Genomic DNA, 23,685 nt, shown 5'->3' on the forward strand with positions numbered 1-23,685 from the left:
TAATGTCCTTTCACTTTATTTTGAAGGAATCTTTCTTGTAGTACATGTTTAGTAGTGGAAAATGCTCTGCTTATTTTTCTATTAAATAAATGGCTTAATTTCTCCTTCATTTTTGAAGGAAATTTCAGTTGAATAAAGGACACTGCTCTCATGTCCTTTATGTTTCAGCACCAAGATATATCTTCATTACCTTATGATTTTCATAGTTTTACTGTGATAAATCATCTGTTACTCTTATAAATGATCTCTTACGATTTGTTTTCTCTTGCTGTTTCCAAGCTTTTCTGTGTAGGGCTTTTGAAATTTACTCAAGTTTGTATTTTTTTTTAATTTTTTTTTGTACTGATCCTATGTGGAGTTCAGTGAAGCTTTGAATGTGTAGATGAATTTTTTTAAAATCAAATCTAGGACACTCCAAACTATCATTTATTCAAGTATTCTTCCTGCCCCTTTCTCTGTTCTCCTGGTATTGCAATTTTGTGTAGAATTGATGGTACACTTAACACTGTTGTGCAAATTTCTGAGAGTCTGAATTTTTCTTCATTATTTTGGTAGGCTAGCAAGTCTTAGTTACTCTATTGAGATTAAAATTTTTGAAATCTTAACTTGTATTATTCTTTCTTCACAAACTAAAATCAGTTGTTTAGTTTCTCTGAAGATTTCTTTTTAAAAAATTCAGCTGTGGCTCTTTTGATTTGATAATATATCCTGGAAATGAGATTGTCATCCTTCTCCAGAGCTTGCTATTACAGTTTGTTGTTATTGTTCTTGTTTGTTTTGTTAGTGATTTTCTGGAGTTATGAAGCCTAGAAATCTTTTATGATTTGGCTTAGTATTCACCCAAATGTTTGATGAATAGTTGTGTAATAACTTCTAGTAAAGTCTTCTAACATTCTGCAGAGTTCTTTGTGTGTGTTGTGGCATTCCTTCAGTGCTCTGACTATTTACAACTCTGTACAATTCTTTGATTCCTTCTTCCAGAGTCTTAAGATGGGTCAGAAGGGATCTCCTGGTCATGCATACCGACTTGGCCAATCATATGTCCTCCTAGAATCTCAGGCACTTATGGGAAAATTTCAAAGTTCATTGTGAACATATCATCTAATGGATCTTCCTGTATTATTCACTACTTTCTTGTTTGCCCCAAATTGTGCTGCCAATTCAGATAGCTACAATCTTCAACCACTGCTGGGGATTGTTTTCAGTAAATATCTAGAATTAGAACCTTTTCCAAAGAGCACAGTCTAAGTCAGGTCAAATGATGAGGAGACCTTCAAAGGGAACTTTCTGAGGAGCTTTCAGAAAAAAATAAATAATTATGGTTTTCTTTGTATAAGGCTTTTTGAGGAACTCCAAACCTAATCTACACCCTTCAACAGTGGACTTCAGACCTACTATGTATTTTAGGATATATTAAGGCAACAGTGGGAAGGATAATAGGAATAAAATAAGTTAACATGCTTCAAAACTCTGTGTTCTTATAAAAAGTTACCCATTTGCTTTGTCTTTAATAAATGGTTTACTTATTGAAAAGCATTGGGCTAATTGACACAATTCTTACAAAAGTCAATTCTGGTAATTTTGACTATTTTTCTCTTTGTGCTACCAGAAGAGTAAAATTTCCCAAGTCCTCATTGTGTCATTCTGGCACAGTGACTTGTGCCAACCCTCATTTACTTTTAATTTCTTAAAAAAGCTTTAAGATAACAGTGATTTACAAAACATATTTGATCAATATATAATGTTCATTTCACTATTTATGGGAAGAGACCTCTATTCTATACATAATACAGGTTCCCAAGGATGGTAGCTCTACCTCTTTGTGGTTTGGATTTAAGGTTTATTATTTGCCTGTAGCACCTGACCTCCATTGCTTAGGTAGTAAATGATAATAGAAACTCATTAAATTGCCAGTATGTACTAAAAATCTTTACTTCCAAAGTGTTTTACAAAATTCTAGGACCTTGATATTAAAGATTTATGTTTCATAATATTTTTAATTGCTTTTAAATTAATGTAATGAAAATAGAGATAGCTCTTTCATGCCATGTCACACCATTTTTCTCATATTAAATTGTTTAGTAAATGTTAGCCAATGTCCTTAAATCTGGGACCATAAATTTGAAGGGGAACTTGCTGATTTAGTTTAAAAAAATTATCTGGGGTATTAAAAGGATAAATTTAAGCAGCTAATCTTAACACATTGGATAATGACTCAAAACCAAGGACTATTCAGCTTCCATTTAATTCTATCATATATATTTAATTAATCAAAGAATTTTTTAGGTTGAAATTCTCTTTACTTTTTCCATTTTTAAATATTTTCATGATTATTGTAACTTTTGCTAGTATTTCCTTAGTGGCAGAAAAATAAAACAGTACTTTGTCCCTATGCTCTGTATTTTATTATATTTCCTTTTAGAAAAGTACTTTCAAGAGTGACTTCAATCTTAAAATTCCAAATTTCAAATATTATTATTTGTATTAATTAAATTTTAAAAATTAATTACTTTTTTTCCTATATGTCCATAGTGATTTTTGGCACAAAGTGGGGAAAAAACATCATACCACGGATGTTTCTCTTGACAGATGTGTATTTTGGAAGCAGTTAATATTAGTTTTAACAGAAAATCATTGATGTGAGTTTCATCATCTAACAATAAAAAGGATGTTCAGGACCCTTGATACAAATAAGTAGATTAAGTTCATTATTTGTCATAAGTAATGTTACAAGGAGAAAATAATATCAGTGAGAAATAAAAAATATTTGAGAATTCTCAATAATTCCCAGTACTTCAAAAGAAAGATGTCTTCTTTGCCATATATTCCTGTTTCTAATGAAATTTATAATTTGAAATGAAATTTCACACATACACTCACTCACAAAAAAACCCAAGATTGTATGTAAGTTACACAAATACATATGAGTTGATTTCAATTTTTTGGTCCTGATTCATTTCCCTCTCCTTTAGTTTAATTTCTAGTATGGAAACTGATTTATGAGGACCTGTGCTGTTAGGTAGATGCCCCTGCTCTGTCCTCATTTCTCTTCTCTGTGCTTTGGGTAACTTTGCAGTAAGAAAAACAATTTCTCAGACGTTTAGAAAATATCTGGTTCCAGAAAGAGTAGGAAAATTGTGAATAGCAGAATGAACAGGGACCTGATTCTTAATTTGTGATGAAGACAGGTCCAAAATACCTACCTAGCCTTTTAAATATTAAATTGCCTCATTTATAAGATCCAAAGAGTCCAAGGATGATTCATTTAGATTACCAGTCACCCTCTTCTAAAATGCAAACTTCAACGCAGCATTAATTCTTTAGCAAGGATCTCTGACACACATTTACTAAGCACCTGAAACATTCCATCCATTGGATTATAAATTCAATACTTTAGTTTAGATCACAGAATATTGCTTCTCTAGAGGAAATTTTAAGATAGGCACTTTCAAAATTCAAAATGAGAAAATGAAGATTTATAGAGATTAGCCAGAAAGCAGAATTACTGGGAGTCAAGCCTCTACTAATACCTTATATAGTTGAAAAGCCTCTTATGGCAGCCTAGATTCCCCTAGACCCTGTGACTTGGGGCAGGGAAGTCTTTTAGAGAGGAAGCCTCCAACGATCACCTCCATTTTTAAATGTTTCCAAACTCTGTGCTGTTCCACTAAGTACGAAGTCAGTTTTCTTTTTCTTGTTGTATTGCTCAAAAGGCACCATTCTGGATTCTAGAGATCCAACCCTGTACTTCAGGATTAATATGCTCTGTAACCTAGTTTATTAAATATTTTAACAGTATTTCTATGGGAGGAAATTGCCATGAATTTCTTTTAGAACATAGCCTGTTTTAAAATTAGAGGATTATCTGACCATGTTATATCAAAATATAATTCAAGAAAAAATACTTTCACATACATATTATGTATATGTATGGATATATGTGTGTGTACCATTAAAACTAGTAAACATTGTTTACCTAGAAAATTCAGTTATAAAGAACTATGACAATATATTAGTAATCCTAGGTTTGTTGTCTATATGGACATTAAATATCAATTATCAGATGTAAACATCATACACAGAGAACACTCTGTGAATTCCTAATGACAATAAAATAATTTTTGTAAACTTGTCAAAAAACTATAATATTTTTCACAACTTCTGTCGGGAACCATTCCTTTGTTATACTAGGAAACTTCTGAGAAGTTTAATGAGGCTTTGGATAACAGATGGGAAATTTAATAAGCTTCTGAGTAATGAAGTGACAGTTTATGAATTTCCGTTTTCAGAGGAAAAATTATAGCAAGCTTTGCATTATGACATTAGTCTTACATGGCTCAAAATAACAACAGCAACAAATTAACAAAGTAAGAAACAAACTCCCCCAACTCTATGTAAACCTTCATAGCTTTCTTATTTCTGAGATTTTCTCACAACCACAGTTAAACATTATTTCCAACTTTTTAATCCTATAATATGTATGGCAAATAAAATAATTGATAAGCCTCAAACAAACCATATTCCTTGTAAAGTAACCTCTGATTTTAATGTATTTGCCTTTGGAAAGTATATATGTATTATTAAACAAAAAGCATGTTTTATTAAAAGTTATATTCTTAATATCACATGAGGCAAGATCTAAATTTACTCATTTTCAAAGGATAAAACCCATTATGACAGCCTCCACTTTAAGCCAACCTTCTGACCCATAATTCACTCTGGCTTACCTTTTCTTTTTAACTTTGATGAGAAAAAATTCTTTCCACTTATGACTAATTTATTTCCATTGGGTTTTAGCTTCTTATTTGAAACTACCACAACCTCAGAAATATAGCACAATACTATGGTTTGTATATCCCCTCCAGGACATGTGTTGACATTAAATTGCCTCTGTAATGGTATTGGGAAGAACATTCAAAAGGTAATAGGGTCATTAGGGTTCCATTCTCATGAATGAATTAATGCTGCTATTTCAAGAGCCCTGTGATCTCTTTCTCTGCCCTCTCTACTCTCTATGTGGTCCCTTGCCTTTCCCCCATATTATGATATGGTGAATCATAATGGAAATTCATCAGGAGATTTCCAGTGTCATGTTTTTGACTTCTCACATACCAGATCCATAAGCCAATATTTTTTTCATTATAAATTACTCAGTCACAGGCATTCTTTTATACCAAGATAAAACAGACTAATACACATAACAAGATGTGATTTTTTTTAAAAAATTGCCCTTTATTAAATATATTATCCTCCAATTTTTTTCAAAGATTTGCAAACCATTTCTTGGGTTGTTTCTTGGAGGCATAGGAGAACATATTGGTGTCAGTAAACATACCCCCTCAATGATCTTCCATCATCAAATCTACTATTGTGACATTAACCTAAGAAAAATACTCGAGGTTGGGGATGTGGCTCAAGAGGTATTGCGCTTGCCTGGCATGTGTGGGGTGCTGGGTTCGATCCTCAGCACCACATTAAAAAATAAATAAAATAAAGATGTTGTGTCCACTGAAAACTAAAAATCAAATATTAAAAAATTCTCTCTCTCTCTCTCAAACAAAAAAAAAGAAAGAAAAATACTCACTTGCCATCAATACATTTGTAATGGTACACATTAAGAAAAAGTCATAAATATTATTTGTTTTTACTCAAATAGGTTTTTTTGTTAAAATATAGTAAAATATAATTTTACATCCCTCTTAAATAATTCTACACTCTATAATTGGGTCTTATGTATTCTAGGATGCATATATAATACTTTCTGGTGAAAGTTTTACCTAAAAATAACTATTGAAATTCTTAAGTTATATAAAACTAAGTGAAATTTTAATTTTTCAATTATTATTCCGAAACTAGTAACAAGTAGCACAAAGTAATTGATATCATAAACTACTTAGTAAAACCTTGAAATATCATGAGAAATTATCTTAGCAAAGGTATTTTTTTAGATTTTACTCATAGCTATCTATTGCTTACCTGTATTAAGTATGTTAAAGAGGGATCAGAGGAAAAAAAGTAAATGAAACTTGACTTTGATGAATGGATATTGTTTATTGTTTTCAGGATGAAAAATGTTCTATTGGATGGTGACTAATGGAATAAGAGATGTGGAGAAAAGCAGTTTCTTATTATGCACTCAGTGGGTTCCATCTGAACAAGCTGTTCTGGGTGAACAGCCCCTTTCTCAGTAGAATCCATTACCACTTACAATTCATCAACAATTCAAATGTATTCGATATTTAATCCTTGAGGCTGGAAATATAAGCTTTAAGTAGTTAAATAGGATTAAGTTATTTCAAATCATGCAGATTATTAATGATATGAAATCTATTCTTATATGAATCAGACTCAAAGTAAAAATAAAATGAAACCCAGGAGGCATATTTTATACTACTTACTGTTTTACAAAATGAAGCTAGGTAATGAAGTTCCTACATTGTAAATATTCTTTTTATTAGACACTGCTTGGCAATTATAGCAAAAATTTTGCTCATAATTAAATGATCATTGTTAATTATTTATGATTCTACCACTATTTCATTGGGACAATGGAGGAAGAGAAAATAGGAAACAGACTTATCCAAATAAGTATTCTTTTTTTTTAAGGAAAAGTGTTAGTGGTAGTTTAAAAGGAAATATTGTTCTATTTCTGGGATGATATAATAATGCAATTTTTCCTATTCCTCTCTGTAAATATAATTTAAAACACTACATAGCACAGGCACACCAAACTTAATGACATTCTGAAAGGGAGAACAGTCAAGGAACTTAGGAACATGATGATGACAAATCCCTTCTCTGAACTTCTCTTTTTGTGTTGGATATCCCAAACAAGATGGTAGACAGAATGGCCCCCAGATTGGACACAGACAAAACCCCAGGTAAACCCTATGCTATCTAGTCATATGGTTGAAAGGGAGATACTGTCAAGACAGAAAACTGTTATGAAATATTTGTTCTTTAGCCAAATGGTAAAATTCAATTAACCAATAATCTCCATCTGTACACCCACTCACACCAGCAAAGAAGGAGTAAAAATCCCAGATGTCTTTTTTTTTTTCCTATCTCTAATATGTATCATTTGTTTATCTCATCTAGTTGAAATATTGTCTTCTAGACGAATTATTCTTCTCACTTTCTAAACTCTGGTAATCACCATATTGCTCTCAGCTTGTATTGCTTGTATTATTTTAGATTCCACATATGAATAAGATTGTGCTGTATTGAAAATACTGTGCCCAATTTATTTTACTTAGCACCATGAACTCCAACTTAATTTGTGTTATCACAAATTATACAATTTACTTTTTAAGGCAGAATAGCATCTCATTATATATTTATCCATTTTCTTTTTCCATCCTTTGGTTAATAGAAGTTGAGTCCATGTCCTGGCTAATTTGAATAATACACCAATAAATATGATAATACAGAAATCTCTTCAATATACTTATTTAAAATCCTTTAATGAATAGCCAGAAGGGGAAGATCATTATGGTTGTTCTAGCTTCAGTTTTATGAACAATCTTTATAACAGCTATATTAATTTACACTCCAACCATCAGTATATATATGAGTTCCCTTTTCTCCACATCCTTGCCAATACTTTTTTTTTTTTTTTTGAGAGAGAGAGAGAGAGAGAGAGAGAGAGAATTTTTTAATATTTATTTTTCAGTTTTCAGTGGACACAACGTCTTTTTTTTATTTTTATGTGGTGCTGAGGATCGAACCCAGCGCCCCACGCAGGCCAGGCAAACACATTACCGTTTGAGCCACATCCCCATCCCCAATACTTATTTTTAATATTTTTTGATAATAGACATTCTGATAATTATAAAGTAATATTTCATTGTGGCTTTAATTTTCATTTACCTGGTGATTAATGATGTTGAATGTCATTTTAAAAAACTGTTAGCTATTTATGTCATCTCCTAAGAAATATCTATTCATATCATTTATCCATTTTTAATATGGTTATCTTTTTGTGCTATTGAATTCTTGGACTTATTTGTATATTTTGAATATTATCATTTTATTTCATGTAGCATTTGCAAATATTTTTTCTCCCATTATGTAAGTTTCCTTTTCATTTTGTTACTTTCTTTATTATACAGAAACTTTTTAGTTTGATACAATCCCATTAGTCTATTTTTGCCCTTTCTTGCCTGATTTTTGGGGGTCAAAATCCATAAAATCATTGCTCAGATGAATGTTCTATAGTTTTCCTCCTATATTTTCTTCTAACAGTTTTATAGTTTCTGGTTTTACTTTTTAATCTTTAATCTGTGTTGATTTTTTTTGGTGTGAAATAAAGGTGAATTTCATTCTTCTACATGTGGATATACAGTTTTTCCAGCACTCTTTCTTGAAGAACCTGTGCTTTTCCCATTATTTACTCTTGGTACCTTTTGTCAAAAGTCAGGTTCTTTCTTGTGTTCTCCACTGAAATGATAAATGGGTCCATTTTTATTCCACTACCATGCTGTTTTAATACATTTACAACAGAATATAGTTACATGATTAAAATAGATAACATTAATTTTTTTTTTTATGTAGTTTGAAGTTAAGCTAGGGTGATGTCTCCAGTCTTACTTTGCCTCAAGATTACCTTGGTTATTTCCTTTTCCTTTTTTTTTTCCCCCGGGGGGAGGGTGTTGTATATGTAAGTTTTAGGATGTTTTTATATTCTGTGAATAATATAATTCAAACCTTTATAGAAATTGCATTTACTGGACTTATTTTGTGTTATGGACATTTTAATAATATTATTTATTTCAATATATGAACATGGACTATATGATATATGTTTCTTCAATTTCTTTCCCCAAAGTTTTGAAATTTTTAGTGTACAGAGCTTTAATACCTTGGTTAAACTTATTCTTAAGTGTTTTATTTTATAGCTTTTGTAGATAACTTTTTTGAATTTTTTTAAATTTCTTTTTAGTATATACAAATGTTGATTTTTGTCTGATGGATTTATATCCTGCAATTCTACTGTATTTGTTAATTAGTTGTAAATTATTTTTGTGGAGTCTTTAGTACTTTCTTAATATAAAATGACTTCACCAGCAAACAACAGCAACAATTTTACTTCTTCCTCCAGTTTTGAATATCTTGTATTTCTTTGTCTTGACTAATTGCTGTGCTAAGAATGGATATCTTTGTTTTATTCCTGGTCTCAGAAGAAAAGCTCTGAACTGACACCATCGAATAAGATGTTAGCTGTTGTTTGGTCACAGATGGATTTGCATTGTGTTCAGTTATATTCCTTCTATACCTAATCTGTTGAGAGTTTGTGTCATGAAAGGATGTTGAATTTTGTGAAATGTTTTTTTCTGCATGTATTCAGATGATCTTGTGAATTTGTCTTTCATTCTGTTAATGTAGTGTCTCACGTTTATAGATTTGCAAATGTTGAAGCATATGTATCCCAGAGATATATCCCTCTTAATAATGGTGAATGATTAATTCATATGAATTTGATTTCCTATCATTTTCTTGAAGATTTGTGATTCTATGTTCATCAGAAAAATTGGCCTGTAATTTTCTTTTCTTGAAATGTCCTTGTATGGCTTTGGTATTGAGATTAAAAAGTCTACACATGCATATTATTCTTTTCAAGCTGTGATAAGGCCATATTCTTAGCCACAAAGAAAATGTCATGAATTCATAAAAATAAAATCATATAGAGAATGAAAAAACTGAAATTAGTTTCAATAAATTCTCTGCCCACACTGTAATCAGACTAAAAATAAATTATAAAAAGTTAAATTCACAAATAATTATAAACTAAACATTACATTTCTAAAAATTCATCTTCAGAGTTTTCTCACAGCTGTTTTTTCATATAGGATACTGGAAAAAAAAGTTGGAAAAACTAAGACTAAAACAATATTTCTGTCAAAGACATGAAGTCAAAAGCCAACCTCTGCCACCAAACCTTAACACAAACAAAGAAAAACATGATGTATTGGAGAGAAATTACAAAGCATTCCACAGAGCAGATGGTGCTGAAATATGCCAGAACACTCTGTTTCTAACAAGGCTTGACTTCAGGAGAAACTAATGAAAAAGATTCTTACATGCTACCAGTTCATCAGAGTCTTACTGACCTGAGGGAAGGGACACACCCAATCTCAGCCCAAGATAGCTGTCTTGCCCAGCCAAGAGGGAGGGAAATTAGCAGCATATGTGAAATCACAGTCCAGAAGCAGAGGCTTACTAAATAAACGAAACTTACTTTGAGTACTGGAGAATGTGTCTCTTCCTTCACACTTTTCACCACATTTCTAAATGTCTACTTATAACTTCCTTTCAGATAACCTATCATACCCATCTATCAAGAAAATATTAGATAGAAATCATGATGAAACAACAACCTCAATATCAATAACATAAAACCCACAGTTTGTAGATAAAAAGCAAACTCCAGAACAAGATGAAAATATGGTAGAGAAATTGTAATTATCAAATCAGAAACTTACATCCACATGATTGATGTGATAAGGACATAAAAAGATAAACTATCAAAAAATGAGAAAAAGAGGGCAATGTAAGCAGAGAGGGAAATTTTTAGAAAATAAACCATGAGAAATATCAATAATTAAAAATAACAAAACAGAAATGTGGAAACAATATCAACAAGTATTTTCCTTTTCATAATGTTGATAATACATGGATTGATTCTGAATTTATTATAGTAAGTAGGATTCAGCAGCATCTCCCAAAGTGACTGATACTCAACAAAGAGTAGGCAATGAGTCAGACTATAAATATCCTGATATTAACCCAATCCAGGGCTCATATGGAAAAGAAGCTCATGAAATAGACCCTTGCTTAAAAGGAGAAATAATAACCATCCCAGTAGATGGGTAGATATACAAGCAATACCAAAACCAAAACAACAAACTGCTTCAATCAGCCCATAACATTTCAAAACTAATTCTATTGATAATACAGTGGAAAGAAATGTCAGAGAAAGAATTTAGAAAGTTCATGGTTAATATGCTCAGTGAGCTAAAATAAGATGTAAGCAGTGAAATTAGAGAGAAAATACAGGAATTCAAAGATCATTTCCATAAAGAGATAGATATTCTGAAAAAGAACCAAAAGAAATCCAGGAAATGAAAACTCAACATCAACAACAAAATTCAATGGAAAGACTTCTTTGAAGATATATTTGAGGCCTCAAAGACAAAGTATATAATCTTGAAAATAAAGTTTGCCAAAAAGAAAAGATATTAAGAAACCATGAACAGAATATTCAATAAATATGGGATAACATCAAGAGACCAAATGTAAGATTATTGGGGTAAACATAGGCTTTGAAACACAAAGTAAATGGATGTACAAACTTTACAATGAAATAATATAGAAAAATTTCAAAACGTTAGGAATGAGATGGAAATTCAAATATAAGAATCATATAGGACTCCAAATACACAAAATTGCAATAGTTCTACTCCAATATATATATATATATATATATATATATATATATATATATATATATATATATATATATATATATTTTATAATAAAATTGCCTAAGATACAGAATAAGAATAGAATTATAAAATCTGAAAGAGGAAAGTGGCCAGTCACATTTATAGGTCAACCAATATAAATTTCAACTGCTTACTCAACCCAGATCATAAAATGTAGGAGGGCTTGGAATACCAAGCTCTGAAAGAAAAGGTGCTATCCAAGATTCTATACCCAGCAAAATTAAGCTTCATAATTGAAAATCAAATAAACACCTTCCAAGATAAACAGAAACTAAAAGAATTTGTAATCACAAAGTCATTGCTAAAAAACATACTTAATGAAATATTTCATGAAGGATAAATGAAAAATAAAAGTGAAAATCAGCATAGGGATGCATTATAGTAGAATAGTCAATTAAAGGAGAACCAAGTCTGAATTAAACATCAAAAAAATTAAAATGGCAGGAAATAAAAATTACCTCTCCATAATAACATTGAATGTAAATGGTCTAAACTCTTCAATAAAGTCATATATTCACAAACTGAATTAAAAAATAGGACTCAACAATATATTGCTTGCAAGAAACTCACCTCACAGGCAAAGACATCCACCGACTGAAGGTGAAAGAATGGGAAAATATATGCTGTGCATATGGTACCTGTAAACAAGCAGGGATAGCTTGTCTCATATCAGACAAAGTGGCCATCAAGCCAAAATTAATCAGAAGGGGCAAAGAAGGTCCCTTTATACTGGTTAACTGGATCATCCAACAACAAGATAAAAATGATTGTAAATATTTATACCCCTCAAAATGATGCATCTACGTACATAAGAAAAAAATCTTCTCAATATTAGAATCAAATAGAGCATAATGAAAAAATATTGGGTGGATTCAACACATCTGTCTCACACTATATAGATCATGTAGACATAAACCAAGTAAACATTTCTCAGATCTAAAAAGTACTATGTACCAAATGGATCTAACAGACATCTATAGAATATTTTATCCATCAACATCTAAATATATATTTTTCTCAGCACTACAAGAAACATTTTCTAAAATAGATCATATTTTAGGTCACAAAGAAAATCTTAGCAAAGACAAAAATACAGATAATTTTTATCTTGTATCAGATCATGATAAACTAGTAATAAATATAGATAATTTCTTACATGTATCAAAGTATAATGGAGTAAGTTAGAAATCCATGATAAAATTGAAAAACAGAAAATCCTCTAAAACCTAGAGCTTAAATAATACATTTTTTAACAATAAATGAACAGCATAAGAAATGGGGGGGAATTATTTCTCAAAAAATACTAAGAATAGTGATACAACATAACAAAATCTCTGGGAAAGTATGAAGGCAGTTTTAAGAGGAAAATTTATAGCAGTGAGTTTAAACATCAAAACATTGGAATGATTTAAAATAAACAACCTAACATTACACTTCAAGGTGCTAGAAAAAGAACAAACTAAACCAAAGTCAGTTGAAGATATAAAATAATTATAATCAGAATGAAACTGAGAATAAAGAAAAAATACAAAACATCAGTCTTCTCAGTGAAAGGATAAACAGAATTTGATATACCACTTGCCAAATTAGACAAAATGAAAATAGAGAAGACTCAAATAAATAAAATGAGAGATACCAGACTTTAAAGAAAATTAATACTAATTATCCTCAAATTATTCCATGAAATATAAAAGGAGGGATCCCTGCCAAATTCATTCTATGAAACAGTATCACCTTGATACCAAAATCAGACAAATACACATAAAGAAAAGAAATCTTTAGATTGATATCCTTGATGAACATAAATGTAAAATTTTCTTAATAAAATATTGGCAAACTACATACAAAAACATTTTGAAAAGATAGGGCACCACAATCAAATGGGGTTAATTTCAGGGGTTTAAGGAAGTTTCAACATACAGAAATCAATAAATGTAATTCACCACATGCATAGAGTTGAGGACATAAATCACATGATTCTCTCAATAGATGAAGAAAAAACATTTGGCAAAATGTAGTGTCCAATCATGTTTAAAGCACCAGAAAAAAATAGCTAATTACAGTGATACACACTTGAAATTCCATTTGCTTGGGAGGCTGAGGCAGGAGGATTGTAGGTTCAAGGCTAGCCTCAGCAACTTAGCAAGGCCCTAGGCAACTTGGTGAAAGCCCATCTCAAAATTTACCAAAAGTTAAAAAAAAAAAAAAGCAGGGGATTAGGCTCGGTTGTTAAGTAAGGTTTGTACTACCCTCCATCCCCAAATCTAGAGAAACTAGGGATAGAAGGAACTTACCTCCTTCAATATTGTAAAGGGTATATATGACAAACCCAAGGCCAACATCATACTGAACAGAGAAAAATTGAAAGCACTGCCTCTACTATCAGGAACAAGACAAGGATATCCACTGTCACCACTCCTATTCAACATAGTTCTCAAAATTCTAGCCAGAGCAGCCAGGCAAGAGAAGGAAATCAAAAGGACATAAATAGGAAAAGAAGAGCTCAAATCTATTGGCTGATGATATGATCCTATATTTACAAGACCCAAAAAGTTCCACTAGAAGACTTTCTAGTGCTGATAAATGAAATCAGCAAAGTAGCAGGATAAAAGATACGTGTGTGTATGTGTGTGTGTGTGTGTGTGTGTGTGTGTGTGTGTGTATATATATATATATATATATATATATATATATATATATATATATTTCAACCACTTTCCTACTCAAATAACCAACTTGCCGAAAAATAAATTGGGAAAACTCTTCCATTCACAATAAACTCAAAAAATAAAGTACTTGGGAATAAATATTATATCGGATGCCAAGAACCTTCACAATGAAAATTATAGAACACTGAAGAAATACATTGAAGATCTTAGGAGATAAAAAGCCCTTCCTTTTTCTTGGGTAGGTAAAATTAATAGCAAATGGCCATGCTACCAAAAGCATTGTACAGATTCAACGAAATTTCCATCAAATTATCAATGACATTCTATGGTTTTTTTCCCCTTTTTGGAATTTGTTCCTTTTAGATATACATTAAAGAAGAATGTATTTTGACATATTACACATTATAATTAGGATCTCTTTCGTTTTTGTTGACCATGACATGGAGTTACACTGGTTGTGTATCTATATATGAACATAGGAAAGTTATGCATGATTCATTCTATTGTCTTTCCTATACCCACCTCCCCTTTACTTCATTTCCCTTTGTCTAATCCAATAAACTTCTATTTTCCCTACCCCTCCCACCCCATTATGTGTTGGCCTCTTCATATCAAAAGAGAAAAAAAATATGGAATGCTTCAGGAATTTGTGTGTCATTATTGTGCAGGGCTGTGCTAATGTTCTCTGTATTGTTCCAACCTTAATATAGGTGCTGCCGAGACAAGCACCCACTGACATTCTTCATAGAACTGGAAAAAGCAATTCTAAAATTCTTTTCAAAAAATAAGAGAACCATAATAATCAAAGCAATATTGATTAAAAATAGTAATGCTGGAGGCATCACAATAGAATACCTCAAAATATACTATAGAGCTATAGCAACAAAAACAGCATGGTTCTGGCACCAAAACAAACTTGAGGAGCCATGCTATAGAAGATGCAAAGGTAAACCCACATAAAAACAATTATATAGTATTAGATAAAGATGCCAAAAACATTTCTTGGAGAGAATATAGCCTTTACAAAAAATGGTGCTGAGGAACTGGTACTCCATATGGAGAAGAATACAACTTGTCCTCTATCTTTCACCTACACAAAAATCAACCCAAAGTGAATGCAAGACCTATAAATTAGACCAGAAACTCTGAAACTGCTAGAAAAAATATAAGCACAACATTCCAACATGTTGGCACAGGAATTGACCTCCTTAATAAGACTTCTAAAAAGTAAGAAATAAAATCAATAATCAATAAATGTGATTATATCCGATGGAAGAGCTTTTAAAAAGCAAAGGAAGCCATTTAAAGTATGAAGAGAGAGCCTGTGTAATGGGAGAAGACTTTGCCACCTGCTCCTTAGATACAGTATTAACATTCAGAATATGCATAATGTTAGGTATATCTCAAAAGACTCAATAAAAATGTCATAAAAAAGAAAAGTACATATTTATATGTATGTAAGCATATGTGTGTGAGAGTGTATGTATGTATTTTTTTCTGAAACTGGGTTGAGGGAAAAAAACAAAAACGCCTTACCTCTCCCTAATGCATCAAAGATAAAATTTATATTCATATTCTCTAAAATCACACAAGAAATAAGAGAAATATCGCAAGTAAAATATTTCAAATATTGGAAGAAAAAACAGCTATCTACTTTGAATTCTGCACCCTGTGAAGTTATTCTTTATAACTGAATGAGAAATAAAGATATTTTCAGACAAGCAAAAATTGAAAAAAATTACTGTCAGTAGACTTGCCTTGTAATAAATTTTAAAATAAATTATTTGGAAAGAAGAAAATAAGATAGATCAGACTGGATCAATAGAAAGAAAAATAAAATGAATAGCATCAAAAGAAGGAATAAACAAAGTAAAAAGATCTTATATTTCTTAATTTATCTAACAAATAAGTTATTCAACATTTATCTAAACAATAATAACTTGTTCAAAATAATACAACTGTATTATAACATAAATAATGCAGTTATTTATGTTATAAACATAACATAAATATAACAAAATAATACAACTGTATAGTATAACATATTAGATTATGTACACTGATGTTTATATAGAGAGAGACATTTATTTTTCTATCTTTTTAAAATAAAAAAAAAATTGTTCTCATGAGTGACACATGACAGTAGAATTCATTTTGACACATCATACATAAGTTGAGTATAACTTCTCATTCTTCTGGTTGTACATGATATAGAATCACATCAGTCATATAGTCACATATGCACATAATGGAATAATACTTCATTTTACTATCCTTCCTACCACCATACTTAATCTTCTCCCTCCCCTCCCCTATGCCAAATCCAGAGTTCCTCCATTCTTCCCTAGACACACCCCCTTATTGTGAATTAACATCTGCATGACACACCCCCTTATTGTGAGTTAACATCTGCATATCAGAGAAAATATTCAGCCTTTCGTTTTTTGAGATTGGCTTATTTTGCTTTGCACAATATTCTTCAGCTCCATCCATTTACTGGCAAATGTCATAATTTCATCCTTCTTTAACACTGAATAATATTCTATTGTATATATATATACCACATTTTCTTTATTCATTCATCTGTTGAAGGGCACCTAGATTGTTTCAGTAGTTTAGCTATTGTGAATGCAGCTGCTGTAAACATTGATGTGGTTGCATCACTCTAGTATGCTAATTTTAAGTCCTTTGCATATAAAAGAAGGAGTGGACACCTGGGTCAAATGGTGGTTCCATTCCAAGCTTTCTAAGGAATCTCCTTAAGGCTTCCCATAGTGATTTTACCAATTTGCAGTACCACCAGCAATGTATGAGTGTACCTTTCTACCCACATCCTCACCAATATTTATTGTTGTTTGTATTCTTTCTTTTTAATTTTTTTATAAGTTGTAGATGGACACAATATCTTTATTTATTTATTTGTATGTGGGGCTGAGGATTGAACCCAGTGCCTCACATGTGCAAGACAAGTGCTGTTACCACTGAGCCACAACCCACCCCACTGTTCATATTCTTGATAATTGCCATTCTGACTGGAGGGAGATAAAATCTTTGAGTAATTTTGATTTGCATTTCTCTAATTGCTAGAGATGTTGAAAATTTTTTCATGTATTTGTTGACTGATGATATTTCTTCTTCTGTGAAGTGTCTTCTCAGTTCTGTAGTCCATTTATTAATTGAGTTATTTGTTTTTTGGTGTTGAGTTTATTGAGTTTTTTTTTTTTTTTCCTGGGCAGGGGGCAGGTAACAGGGATAGAACTCATGGGTACTTGAATATTGAGCCACACCCCCATGCCTATTTTGTATTTTGCTTAGACACAGAATCTCACTGAGTTATTTAGCACCTCACTTTTGCTGAGGCTGACTTTAAACTTGTAATCTTCCTGCCTCAGCATCCCCAGCCAATGGGATTAGAGGTGTGCCCCACCTAGCCCAGCTAAGTTTTTTAGTTCTTTATATATCCTGGATGTTAATGCTATATCAGAGGTGCATGTGGTAAAGATTTTCTCTCATTCTGTAGGCTCTCTCTCAATGTTATTATTTCCTGCATGGAGAAGATTTTTAGTTTGATTCCATCCCATTTATTGATTCTTGATTTTAATTATTAAGGAAGTCCTAAGCTAACACGGTGAAGTTTAAGGCCTACTTTTTCTTCTATTAGGCTTGGGGTCCCTGTTCTAGTGCCTAAGTCTTTGATCCAGTTTGAGTAGAGTTTCATGCAGGATGAGAGATAGGGGTTTAATTTCATTTTGCTACATATGGATACCCAGTTTTTCCAGCACCTGTTTTTGAAGAGGCTGTTTTCTCTAATGAATGTTTTTGGTGCCTTTGTCTAGTATAAGATAACTGTATTTAAGTGGGTTTGTCTCTCTGTCTTCTATTCAGTACCATTGGTCTATATATCTGTTTTGATGCCAATACGTTGCTGTTTTTTGTTATATGCTCTGTAGTATAGTTTAAGGTCTTGTATTGTGATGCCTCCTGATTCACTATTCTTTTGGGGGGTTACTGGGGATTGAACCAAGGACACCTGACCACAGAGCCACATCCCTAGCCCTATTTTATATTTTATTTAGAGATAGGGTCTCAATGAGTTGCCTAGTGCCTTGTTTTTGCTTTGAACTCATGATACTCCTGCTTCAGCCTCCCAAAGCCACAGCAATTACAGGTGTAAGCCACCACACCTGGGCACTATTCTTGATAAAGTTTGCTTTGGCTATTTTGGGTCTCTTATTTTTCCAAGTAAATTTCATGATTGCTTTTTCTAGTTCCATAAAGAATATCATTGAGATTTTAATAGGAATTGCATGAAATCTGTATAATGCTTTTGGTAGAATGATTGTTTTAACAATATTAAATTCTGCCTATACAAGAGCATGGGGGGGTATATTTCCATCTTCTAAGGTCTTCCATTTCTTTCTTTAGTGGTCTGTAGTTCTGTAGTTTTCATTGTAGATATATATATATATATATATATATATATATATATATATATATATATATATATGAACATATAAATGTATATATCTGTCTATATTTACAAGTACAATTAGGGACAGAAATTGTCTCTGGTTCCAATTAGTGATACTTGGGAGGGAAGAACTAGGATTATTCTATCACTAAGATGACTCTCCTAAGGTTTGTGAAAACAGTATGAAACTACTTGAACCTCAAGGAAAAGTAAGTAAGAAATAAAGACACAAAGAAAGAAGCAAAAAGATGGAAACAAAGAAGTATGACTGCTATTCTAATAAGGAGAGAAAATTGAAACATAAAATGTGTTAAATACATAAAATGATAAAGAACAAGGGAAACACTGAAAAAGAGTAATACACCTTAGATATATATCCCAAAATATCAATATTTAGTTTGAATATCAGTGGCCTAAATGTATCGATTAAAAATTATCAGACATATCATGAGACCAGACACAACATCATCTGTAACAAATCAACTTTAAATATAAAATACATATAGGTTAAAAGTAAAAGTAGGGAGAGTTATTAGAGATAAGATGGGTATTACAGATAATATATTGGTTAACTGTCTTAGATGATACAATAATTCTCAAAAATTTTCTTTGCAATAATAGAACATCATAGTGTTTTGGCAAACCAATAGAAATGAAATAAGAATTAGCTGAATTTGGTATTATGGTGGATCAATAAGATTTGTTCATCATTTGAAAGTTAGTTGATATATTCCACCATATCAACAAGCTAAAAATACATGTGATCGTACCATTAAGTGCAGAAAAAATACATAGCACTTGTTCATGACTACAAACTCTCAGTAAACTAAGAATAAAAGGGAATATCTCTATTTGATAAAAAATAATCTACTAAAATGTTGCCACCATCATATTTAATGGTAGAAAGTTCAAACATTTCCCACCATGAGTGGAAATAAAGGCAATGATATTCACTCACAAAACAGTTTAGTTGAGGAGGGATAGTAGAGGATAGGAAAGGCAGCAGAATACAACAGACACTAGTATGGCAATATGTAAATCAATGGATGTGTAACCAATGTGATTCTGCAATCTGTATACGGGGTAAAAATGGGAGTTCATAACCCACTTGAATCAAAGTGTGAAATGTGATATATCAAGAACTATGTAATATTTTGAGCAACCAACAATAAAAATTTAAAAAAAATCTCTCTTTTAAAAAAAAAGTTACCCTCTGATCAACCTGAAATATCTTGATGAATATGAGAAACTATACTACTATGATTTCTGAATTACATAATTTGTGCATCTCAATAACATAAGATTTGTCAAAATTATCAATATCATGATTGCAATGTTTATTAGGACCCCTGTGATACAAAATTTAAAATTAACTTGTTTACAGAATAAAATATAAATTCTGACCAAAAAAAAAAAAGACAGTTTAGTTAGTATAAACATAACTATGTATAGATAAGATATATGTGAGCAAAACTATAAAATCTAATGAAATAAAATAAAGAAACTAAATAAATTAAAATAAATAATAAAATCAAATAATAATTTATATTAAATTGAATATTTAAATTAATTAAATAATAATTAAAATTAAATAGCAATTGGGATATATAGACAGAGTCCATGTTCATGGATAAGAAGTCCCTTTATTGTTAAGATATCATTTTTTTTCCAATTAGAATTATAGGTTAATAAATTTTTATTCAAAATCCCAGAAAATTACTTTGTTGATAAAAATAAATTAATTCTAAGGTTTATATTGGGTAGAGAAGGAGGACATGAGGAAAAAAAAAGGTGAGAGAAACAGGGAGGATAGTGAACCAACATTGAATTCCATGCAGGTATGAGTTTGTTAGGATGAACCCAACTACTATGGATAAGTTTAAAACTCTAATAAAAAAAGAAAAAGAGGGCTGGTGATGTGGCTCAAGCGGTAGCGCGCTTGCCTGGCATGCGTGCGGCCCGGGTTCGATCCTCAGCACCACATGCAAAACAAAGATGTTGTGTCCACAGAGAACTAAAAAATAAATATTAAAATTCTCTCTCTCCCTCCCCCCCCCTCAAAAAAAAAAGAAAAAAGAAAAAGAAAATCAAGCGTATATGAAGAGGCAAGAGACCCCGAATACCCAACATAATATCAAAAGACAAGAACAAATTTAGAGTATTCACAGTTCTTAACTTTAACAAATACTCTAAAGCTGTAGTGATAAGAGAGTGTAATATTGGGAAGAGCACAGATAAAGAGATAAATTGCACAGAAGAGACAGTCCAGAAATGGGATCACACAATATTGTCAACAGATCTATGATTAAGGAGCCAAAAAGCAAGAGAATGGAGAAAATATAGAGTTTTCAACAAACAATACCAGAATAACTGTGCATCTACTGTCAAGGCAAAGGAAAGAAATAAATCCAGACATAGATCTCACATTACAAAAATTAATTCAAATTAAATCACAGCCCCAAATGTAAAATGCGGTACTGTAAAATTGCTGGAAGTTAGCAAATGGGAAAATACAGATTAGGTTTGGTAAATGAGTTTTTATATATGCACAAAAGGCACAATCAATTAAAGAAATGACAAACCACCTTTCTTCTCTATGAAGAAAGAGAATGCAAAGTCACAGATAAGGATAAAATATTTACAGAAGTCAGAAAAGAGACTTCTTCAGATGAAAAAATAATCAAAATACACAAAGAACTCTTAAAACTCAACAATATGAAAACAGACACCCCAATTTATAGTGTTTTGGGGTTGGGGATGTGGCTCAGAGGCAGAGTACTTGTCTAGCATGTACCAGACCCTGGGTAGCACTTGGGAAATATAGTGTCTAAAACAGTAACAGAACATCAGCTATACAGAACAGTATGTATGGGTGAAAAGTAAGTTCATTAAAACATGCTTTACATTATTTGTCCTCAGTGAAATGAAAATCAAACCAATGAAATACCATGAAGCATCTGTTAGATGCTCAAAATTTAAAACACTGACAAAACCAAATGCTGACTAGTTTGTGGAGCAACAGGAACACTCATTTATTGCGGCTGTGAATGAAAATTTTTCACTTTGGGAGACAAGTTGTCAATTTCTTAAAAACGAAACAGCCTTACCCTAAGATCTAGCAATAATTGGTACTTATTTATCCAAAAGAATTGAAATTTTCTGTACACACAAAAAAATGAATACTTAAAGCCGCTTTATTCATAATTGATTGCCAAAACTCAGAAGTAACCAAAATGTCCTTCACTAAGTGAATGGATAAATTAACTGTGATACATCCAGGAAATAGAATACTGTATTATTCAGTACTGAAAATAAATGTCATAGAAAGTCATTTTACCAAGTAAAAACAGTCAACTTGGAAAGAATATCTACTGTATGTTTCAACTTATTAAAGTTTTAAAAAGTTAAACTAGGGAGACTGTGAAAGATCAGTGATTGTATGGTTACTGGAAGGTAGGGATGATCTGACGGGGCACAGAGGATCTTCAGACCAGTGAATCAACTTTGTATGTTCCACATTAGGGGCAACTCTTGGTGTTGCACATACTATAATTTAATCCTAATATTAACAATGGATTCTGGGAGATAATGATGTGTCAATGAAGCTTCAATGGTTGTAACAAGTATGCCACACCATTGTAGGCTGTAGATAGTGGAGACATGCTGCCTGTTTGGGGAGAGGAACAAAAGGGAAATTGCTATATTTCTACTTAATTTTTCTGGGTACCTAAAACAGCCCTTTTTTTAGGTAAATTTTCATTCAAAAACTAATTTTTAAAAATTTATTTTTAAATGAAAAAAAGTCTAATTCATTCAAATTCTATTTCAAAACAAGAGGAATATAAAGCCAAAGTGACAATAGTAGCAAAAATAAAAAACAAGTGAGAAAGCAGAATTCATTAAATTGATTACAGAAAACAACATAGAAAATAACGATAGTAATTTAAAATGTCTCTAGCATCATTAACAGAAAAATAGCACAAAAAAATCAAATGATACAATTAGAAAATAGGCAAAAAAAAGAAAGAAAACAATCTAATTTTAAAAATTGACTAGAAAACACTCATGTAAAATTGTTTATAATTACTAGGCATTCCTTAAAACTATGATTAGAACATCTGAAATAAAAGGTAGTGACAATGTAACTTACTGGCAAGAATGCAGAGAAACTGAAGTCTCATACATTGCTGGTGGGCATATAAAATGGCATAGCCATTCTGGAGTATAAATTTGCTATTTTCTTTAAAATTAAACAACTATTATCCAGCAATTTGTAATTCTGTACATTTATACTGTACAGTGAAAACTTATGCCCACACATAAACATCAACAATCTTATTTTTGGTTCTGTTTGGACATTAGTTTACTACTTACAAGTTGCGGTTGCATAGAATATAAAAACGTTGGCAAATGCTCTAATTTTAATTCTTATACAATTTATCTGATATCAGCAGAGGTGATAGTCTGGAGGTAGTTACAAAGTGGCTCAAAAAGTCTGTATTGCTTGCCACCCTTCTGATTGATCAGTGACTTCACTTGCTATATGGCCTCAATTTTTAATTTGGTATTTTTTAATGTTACCCTGGGGGGTATTATTTTCCTTATTTTATACAGAGAGATGCTGACTTTAAAGACCTTCATTATGAGACAAGAGGATCATGTGTTCAAAGCCAGCTTCAGCAAAAGTGAGTGCTAAGTAACTCAGTGAGACCCTGTCCCTAAATAAAAATATAAAATAGGGCTGGGGGACATGGCTCAATGGCTAAGTGCCCCTGAGTTCAATCTGCGGTACCCACTCCCCAAAAAGTACCTTCATTAACTCACCAAATATTGTAGTCTCTCATTATTTTTAAAACTGTTTTTTTCATTCCACAATTGCTACCTATAAATTTGAAAATCATATGTAACCAAATATCTTATTTTTAAAATTTGTACATGATGAATGAAATTATAAAACAAAGCTTAAAAACACAAGAATAATGAGAATAACATTTAGTGACTCTCAGGTAAGTAACTAATAAATTAAATATAATCAGCTGCA

General features: G+C 31.5%; 1 protein-coding gene and 1 non-coding gene across 2 annotated transcripts in view; both read right to left on the bottom strand.

Moving 5' to 3' along the window:
* The window catches only part of Sntg1 (syntrophin gamma 1), a 326,863-nt gene that overhangs the window by 9,131 nt on the left and 294,047 nt on the right, over nt 1-23,685 (bottom strand). The gene's annotated exons all lie outside the window — the stretch shown is intronic.
* Nucleotides 14,797-14,902, bottom strand: LOC114090702 (U6 spliceosomal RNA). The gene has a single exon (XR_003582399.1). It is a non-coding gene; the product is annotated as a U6 spliceosomal RNA (small nuclear RNA).

The sequence above is a fragment of the Marmota flaviventris genome, chromosome 15 (genome assembly GCF_047511675.1).
Source record: "Marmota flaviventris isolate mMarFla1 chromosome 15, mMarFla1.hap1, whole genome shotgun sequence".
NCBI lineage: Eukaryota > Metazoa > Chordata > Mammalia > Rodentia > Sciuridae > Marmota > Marmota flaviventris.